Consider the following 8669-nt stretch of genomic DNA (forward strand, 5'->3'; position numbering starts at 1 on the left):
GTGCGTGCGTGCGTGCGTGCGTGCGTGCGTGCGTGCGTGCGTGCGTGCGTGCGTGTGTGTGTGTGATGATTTTTAACCAGTATTGAGTTTTACAATTCTGTAAATAATATTTTTTTGTAAGTTTAAAGCTTATAAATGATCACCTGTGCATTGACTAAATAAAATAGTCTAATATTGGGGCATTTAAGCCCTCAGTGGCAAAATGTGGGTTTTCCATACATGTGGGACTCCAACCCACACATCTGTTTTCATGACAAGTTTGCTACCATTACACCAACGTACCCACTTGGTTATATATATATAAGTCCAGCTTCCACACAGTTTCCATGTACCATATCCACTCACAAAGTATTAGTTGACCCGGGACTATACCAGAAAAACCCATGCCAAAAGTGCCACACTGTGGGACTGAACGGCAAACCACATGATTGCAACGCAAGCTTCTTAACCACATACCCAAGACATCTCATTTCATCTTTGCCCACTTATTTCAGGGAGAGTCATGGGGGCAAAGTCCTCAAGCATGCTTTCCATTGACCCCTAACCAACTGACTTGGGTGGAATTTGAACTCTCAAGGTAAACTAAACATATCAAGGCATTCTGCCAGGTTTCAAATGATATCACCAATCTACAAAGTAAATATTAGCAGTCTCTGGGCCTCGATAAAACTCAGTGGTTGCAAGATTAAGGGACTGGGAAACTACCTTACATAGCTAACAGGAGACAATAAATAGCAGAATTTATTTATTTCCTACACCTGACCATGGGTTTTTTTTGTAACAGAATCCATTCTATTGTAAACATTTAAACCAAGTTTACCAAAGCTTGGCCAACCAAGCTCATGAATGTTTTTCAACCGACTTGTTCATAGCCTACCCACTGGTTCTCCTACCAATTGGTTTTTGCACATAGAACTTAAGTGATTCTTTCCTGAGACATTCTCACCACATATTTATAGTATCAGAACTATGATTTCTCAATTCAGAGAAGTAATGGCTCAATCTGGAGTACCTCTCTGATCATCGATCTATGTACTCGATTGAGTAACATTATTCCAAAGACTCTTGAACACATATAACCAGGGTTTATTTCATAAGAAATATGAACATCGAATTGTTTCCATGGAAATTCTTGTAAATAACTAATGTGGTTGATTAGCTCTGAACTAACTATGAAGAAGCAGACCTATGATCAAAGATTTTATACTCATGACCACCTAATCTCTTTTTCCAAATGCAGTGTAGTCAGAGTCACATTATCCGATGTGTCACTTTTTTTTTTCTTAAATGGTAGGTTGTGTTTAGGGGGAGATTTAGCTGCTATTTCTAGCAAGTTCCATAAAAACATTATGTGAATGAAAGAGAGAACAAGAAAAATGGTTAAGACAAAGAGTGAGAAGTGGGGAAATGGAAAAACAGAACAATTGGGAAAATGAGTGAGAAATAATTAAGAAGTGAGAAAGTGGGTGAGAAGGAGAGTGGCAGAATATAGAAAAGTAGAAGCATGTGTGTGGATGAGGGGATGAAACAGAGAGGGAATGGGGAAGAGAGTGGTAAAGAGAAGGAGAGAAACTGCAATCGTCAAGTCAGAGAAAGTGTTAGACAGGGTCACATGGTTTGTCATCTAATAATGAGGTAATTTTGTGTCATTGACTGGTTCTTGAAAGTATAGATAAGAGTTCAAAATTTAAAAGAAAACTAGATTTTAATCTAATATTAATGATGTTATGTATTGATACATGTATATATGCATCAAAAAGACCCTCCCCTTCTATCACCCTCCCTAATAAGTCATAACTCACTCCAACTCTAAAAGGTAACCATATGAACTAAGTAGCCTGTTACTTCAATTACCTAATCTGAAGATATGGAAATGAAAATGTATAACAGAGGGAAGGGAGGGAGAAAGGGAATTGTTTGGCAAAAGGGACTGATAAAGTAAGTATGAGACTTTAAAAAAAAACAAGTCTTGGGGTCGATATGTTCAACTAAACCCTTCGAAGCAGTGCCCCAGCTTGGCTGCAGTCCAATGACAGTTACAAATAAAAGATAAGAGACAATCCATCCAAAAAGCTTCCACAATCCAATTTTACTTACAAGGTCTAGATTGACACAAGGCTATGTTAACCCTTTAGCACTTAAGCCATATCTGGCTTAAATATTCTGTTTCATGATCAAACTGACCAGATCTGGCCTCTCACACCTGCCCTACAATGTTATTCTAAAAAAACACTTTTATCAAAATCAGATAATGCTTGATTAACTCAAAATGATGTGAATAAACAAGCATTACATTTGACAAACTAATCTGAATACTAAAGGTTTACAAGACATTTGTCCAGGAAGTCATGCACTGAGATTAAACCAAGGAACTCATGGTTGTGAAGAACACTTGCCAACTGTGATACTTAGCAATGCCTTCATCCTGGATATACTATCAATGATTGTGATGGTGTGGTGAACTCTTATCACTTCAATAAATAAGGGTTTGACAAGACACAGCTGTGCAGATTGGTGAGCTGGTGTCTTGGTCTGCAGAACAACCTCCACAATAAATATTATTACAGGGGGCATAGTTTATGCAGAACCAGCCCTACTATCTCTCTCTCCTTCAAACTTGTATTGGTCTAGTGCAGTGGTTCCCAAAGTGAGCAATACAGCCCCCCCCCTCCTCGGTGGTTATGGAAAGATCCAGTGGAGGTGGCCTTGAAGAAAAGTGAGGCAATAAAGGGGTTCGATGGTGGAGCAGCCAAAAGGGGGGCAATAATAGGGTGACCAAAAGGGGGCAAAGGATTTAAAAACAACCAAATAATGGGTTAATTAGTTCTATATTTAAGAGATGAGGAATTTTGTACATTATTTACATTCAACGGATATTTGTCCTCATCTTGTTTGTTGTTAACACAACATTTCGGCTGATATACTCTCCAGCCTTCATCTGGTGTCTTCATATGCCCACGGGCATATGGCATAGTGGTTAAGAGCACGGGCTACTAATCCCAAGATTCCGAGTTCGATTCCAAGCAGTGACCTGAACACTAATAATAATAATAATATCGAAAAAATACCTTAGGAATGAGAACCCAGGAAATTTCCCCAAAACACCTGAAGAAGGCTGGAGGGTATATCAGCCAAAACGTTGTGTTAACAACAAACCAGATGAGGACAAATATCTGTCGAATATAAATAATGTAATGGGTTAATTAGGTTGTGAATTTGCTGTAGAAAGTGGTCTGTATTTGTAGCGGTGAGTGGGGGGAGGGGCATTAGGAATGTAGCCTGAGTACCAAGTGGGTAGCAGCCCAAAATTTTTGGGAACCAATGCAACAAGTGCCACAAGCCCATCAGTTATGAGGATGCAGGATTTATATAGAGTTACAGTCTCTTTGATGAGCAGCTAAAGAGTTGAAAGGCCTCATCTGCCCTGGGTCAGTAGGATGTCTGTGGGGGACCTCCTTTCAAAAGATTAATTCCATGACATGCTAACCAATAACTGGGATCCCAGGGCCACATAATACCCTCAGCGCCCCCACCCCTACTTCTATGTATAAATAACTATTTTATATTTTACTAATTTATATATTCTATGAATCATTTGATATTTAATATATTATATATAATTTATATACAATACTATAATAATATTATAATAAATTCATAGCATCCCCCAATTCACTGCCTTCCTCCCAACGCATCCTTTTTCTCTACTGCTCTCCCACCACCACCGCCCCCATAGGCACCAGCTCAATACCTACTGGTGGGGGGGGGGAGTAACGCCCACTTTGATAAACCTATGGTGTAGAGTCATGGAAGAATGACACAGAATTGATAGCAAGCAGAGACAGATATGAATGAGTTTGAATGGAGATTGTGTGCAACTAACTAGCTCTGAGAAAAAGATACTGTGGAAGTAGCTCTAGAAGAGATCAGACAGAGTGAGAAGACAGTGTATTTGTAGAATAGGTTTTGAATTCATGAGTTGAAACAGATTTTGTTGGGTCTCAAGAGGGTCATTATGTCCGTAACAAACACGTGTACTGGTTCTATTTCACTTTCATTATTACTAGTCAATTAGTTAACCATTTAAGTAATCAATTAATTGATTGGATAATTGTTTGGTCAATCAGTCAGTTTGCTAGGTTCATCAGAGTCCCTTTTTTACCATTCGTGACCTCATCAATTACATGACCTCTTAGTCTCAGGTCTACTTTAGGATCTGTCTGTCTCCTAGTTTACAGATTCTATATTTATAGTGATGTCAGAGACACTCTCTCACATGCATTCTCACTCATGTCCCTATAAATATAAACAAAGAGTCTGTAAGCTAGGAGACAGACAGACCTGGAGTAGAGAGGGTATGTCATTGATGAGATTGCGAATGTCAACAAAAGAACTGATGAACCTAGCTAATTAATATACTGATCAAACAATCAGGAAATTTATTAGTTAAATAATTAACTAATTGACTAATAGAACTAGTAAAATAGGCGGCGAGCTGGCAGAAACGTTAGTACGCCGGGCGAAATGCTTAGCGGTATTTCGTCTGCCGTTACATTCTGAGTTCAAATTTCGCCGAGGTCAATTTTGCTTTTCATCCTTTCAGGGTCGATAAATTAAGTACCAGTTACGCACTGGGGTCGATCTAATCGACTTGATCCCTTTGTCTGTCCTTGTTTGTCCCCTCTATGTTTAGCCCCTTGTGGGCAATAAAGAAATAAGAACTAGTAAAATAGAACTAGTGCATGTGTTTTTTTGGGGCATAATGACCCTCCAGAGATTCAACAAAAAGTAAAAAGCACCATTTAAGCATGGCCAGTACCCCCTGACTGGCCCTCGTGCTGGTGGCACATAAAAAGCACCCACTACACTCTCAGAGTGGTTGGTGTCAGTAAGAACATCCAGCTGTAGAAACTTTGCCCGATCGGATTGGAATCTGATACAGCCTTCTGGCTTGCCAGCCCTCAGTCAAACCGTCCATTGACGATGATGATGATGAATTTACTGAACTCACGTAACAGAAAAAGCATTGAGCTTACTGATTCATCTGTTTCATTACAATTCAAAGAATGGACAATATAAAAATATAAATATTTTAGATCATATTTAATATTGTGTGCTTTCATTTTAAATGCAAATTTAATTTAATACAGAAGTAAAACATTTTTTTAAACATGATCATGATTTTAAAAATAAAGAAATCATACAAGTTTGTCAAATCAGAAGGAGGGGGTACAACAAAGTTATATCCTGTCATTGTTTTCATGCTTTACTGTTAACCAGTACAAAATTCAACACTCCTGCCATTTTACAACTATATTATGACAGAAGCTTCCTATAAATGATTCATTAATTTCATTACACATAAATCTAGCAAATTGTTCATGAAGTATGCTTCTGAATTTAATGATTAGAATTTATTGAACCCAAGGAACGTAAAACAGAAACAGTAACAAGCTTACTGATTTATCTGTTTCATTGCAATTCAGTGAGTTGACCATTTAACACACAAGCACACTTGAAATATGGTTATTAATTTTGTGCATGTACATCTGTTGGTTAATATAAACAAGTTTGTACTATCCTCAGTGACATTCCACATCATTTAATTCTTCACAATCACACACACACACTAAAAATAGATATTTTTCACTCTGAATAAATGTACTAAGACTTCAAATTTCTGAATACAAAACATTTAAAACGTCACAGAATGCTTGAGACACCTTGTAGGTCAAACAGTAATATATTCTGAATAAAATGGTAAGATTTATCTTACCTGTGTTACAAACAAAGATCTCTATTTATATAAAAGTTAACAAAATGATACATATCTAGAGGATGTAGATCAACTGTGCCTGGAATAGAAGGGATTGAGGATAATCTGTTGGAAGTATAATATTGGTTTCAAATTCTGGCATAAGGCCAGCAATTTTAAGGGAGGGGTAAATCAGTTACATCAACCCTAGCGTTCAACTAGCCCTTATTTTATTGACCCTGAAAGGATGACAGTTGACCTTGGTAGAATTTGAACTCAGAATGTAAAGATGGATGAAATGCCACTAAGCATTTTGCCCAATGTGCTTATGATTTTATCAGCTCATCGCTTTACATCGTCAATATCGAAGGATCTTTAATGCAGCAGTTATAATTTTGTTTGTTTTTACTATTCGAGTTCAAATTCTACCCAGGTCAACTTTACCTTTCATCCTTTCGGGGTCAATAAAATAAGGACCAATTGAACACTAAGATTGATATAATTGACTTATCCCTCTCCTATAATTGTTGGCCTTGTGCCAAAATTTCCTTTTGAACATTTGCACAAAGCAACAAATTTCATGGGGGAAGGGTTATAGTCAGTTAATATTGGTTTAAAATTTTCGCACACAGCCAGCAAACTCAGGGAAGGGGTAAGTCAATTACATTGACCTCAGTGTTTAACTAGTTCTTACTTTATTGACCCCTACAGGATGAAAGGCAAAGTCAGCCTTGGCAGAATTTGAACTCGGAACATAAAGATGGATAAAATGCTATGCATTTTGCCTGGTGTGCTAACAGTTCTGCTAGCTTACTACCTTAATAGTTAATATCAGAAAGATGAAAACCAAGTTGATCTGAGTGAGATTTGAACTCAGAATGCAAAGGTGATAAATAGCATAATGTATTTTGTCCAACATGATGAGCTGGTAGAATCTTTAGCACATTGGACAAGAATGCTCAGTGGCATTTCTTTTAGTTCTGAGTTCAAATATCACCAAGCTCAACTTTGCCTTTCATCCTTTCGGGGTCAATAAAATAAGTACTTGTCAAGTACTGGGGTCATTGTCATCAACTTGTCTCCTTGTCCAAAAAATTGCTAACCTTGAATCCAGCAACAGACCAGCATCCCATTCACGGGAATGTTATGATCTCTTATATACCTCAGAAACTAGTTACAGCCTTATGAGTCTTGGGGGTGAAGGAAAATAATTTTAAAAAAATTTATTCAACATTTTTGCCACTCTATTGTACCTTTTTAAAAATATCGACAGCAGCAGTATTAATACAGAGAAGTGATATATATCTCCACTTAAACATGGATGTTCTGTTAGAACAAACTATACTGTGGTAGTTACCATAAAAGAAACTCTCATACTGGCTTTTGGTGCAAAATGCACTCAAGAGTTTCTCTCATGGTAACTACCACAGTATAGTTTGTTCTAACAGAACATCCATGTTTAAATGGGGATAAATATTACCTATTGTACTTTGTCCAGCATTCCATCACTTCTGCCAATCTGTTCTTATAATAAAAATTTCTAACCTTAATCAGTAAGTTTTGAGCAAAGAAGAATTCAATTGACTCCAGTACTCAACTGGTATTTACTTTATTGATACGGGGGGGGGGGGGTAAAAGTGAAGTCAACTCAGAAGAATTTGAATCCAGAATAGCTAAATACAGTGGGGACTTTTTATCTTCTAGTAATCTACCAATTCTAATAATAATTTCCTCTATTTCTCCTTCCCCAAAAAGAAAACAATGTAAAAATGCACTAGTGAAGGCAAATGTTAAAACGAATGTTAAATAATGAGGATATATGTATGTGTGAGTAAAAGAGAAAATATAAACAATCTAAAATTATACATAATACAATCCTACTCATGTATATGTGTATACACACACAGTATATACATGATTGAATATACAAATGGTAAATAGATATACACAAAATATAACAGGCAAATTTATGAAATGAAATTATTCATTGTAACTAGATACAATGGGTATACATGTGTAAGTGAATAAAAGAAGAGATTATCACAGTCAGAATCTGCTCTGTGAGGGATAACTTGTGGTTACTCTTTTACTTGTTTCAGTCATTTGACTGTGGCTATGCTGGAGCACCACCTTTAGTCGAGCAAATTAACCCCAGGACTTATTCTTTGGAAGCCTAGTACTTATTCTATCGGTCTCTTTTGTCGAACCACTAAGTTACGGGGATGTAAACACACCACCATCGGTTGTCAAGCGCTGTTGGGGGGACAAGCACAGACACACAAACATACACACACACACACACATATATATATATATATATATATATATATATATATATATACACACATATATACGACGGGCTTCTTTCAGTTTCTGTCTACCAAATCCACTCACTAGGCTTTGGTCGGCCCGAGGCTATAGTAGAAGACACTTGCCCAAGGTGCCATGCAGTGGGAATGAACCCGGAACCATGTGGTTGGTAAGCAAGCTACTTACCACAACACTTTTAACAGCAATAATACATCATCAACAAATCATTAACACTTGAGCCAAGCAAGTGAATCTCTGTAAGTGGTTGCTAGAAATAACAGCCAAATCAACCTTCAATTACTTTTACAACATCTTTGAACAAGGCATATTGGATAATGTGGTCTTTGGTTTCCTGCATATAGAAAAAAGATTAGGTGGTCATGGCTGGAATAACTAAGTTTGCTTGAGAGATGACCTAGAACACCAACAACAATGATGTCTAACATAAGTACGATGCACAAATCACAAGGGAGAAATACAGTTACTCACATTGATCCCAGTACTTGGTTGATACTTATTTTATTGACCCTTGAAAAGTTGAAAAGAGAAGTTGACCTAGCACAGTGGTTTTCAACCAAGGTCCATATGACATGTGGGCGGGGGG

General features: G+C 37.3%; 1 protein-coding gene across 3 annotated transcripts in view; it reads right to left on the reverse strand.

Annotated features, from left to right (window-relative positions):
- Positions 1–8669, reverse strand: part of LOC106867718 (hepatocyte nuclear factor 4-gamma) — a 131700-nt gene that overhangs the window by 83375 nt on the left and 39656 nt on the right. The gene's annotated exons all lie outside the window — the stretch shown is intronic.

This window comes from Octopus bimaculoides, chromosome 1 (assembly GCF_001194135.2).
Source record: "Octopus bimaculoides isolate UCB-OBI-ISO-001 chromosome 1, ASM119413v2, whole genome shotgun sequence".
Lineage (NCBI taxonomy): Eukaryota > Metazoa > Mollusca > Cephalopoda > Octopoda > Octopodidae > Octopus > Octopus bimaculoides.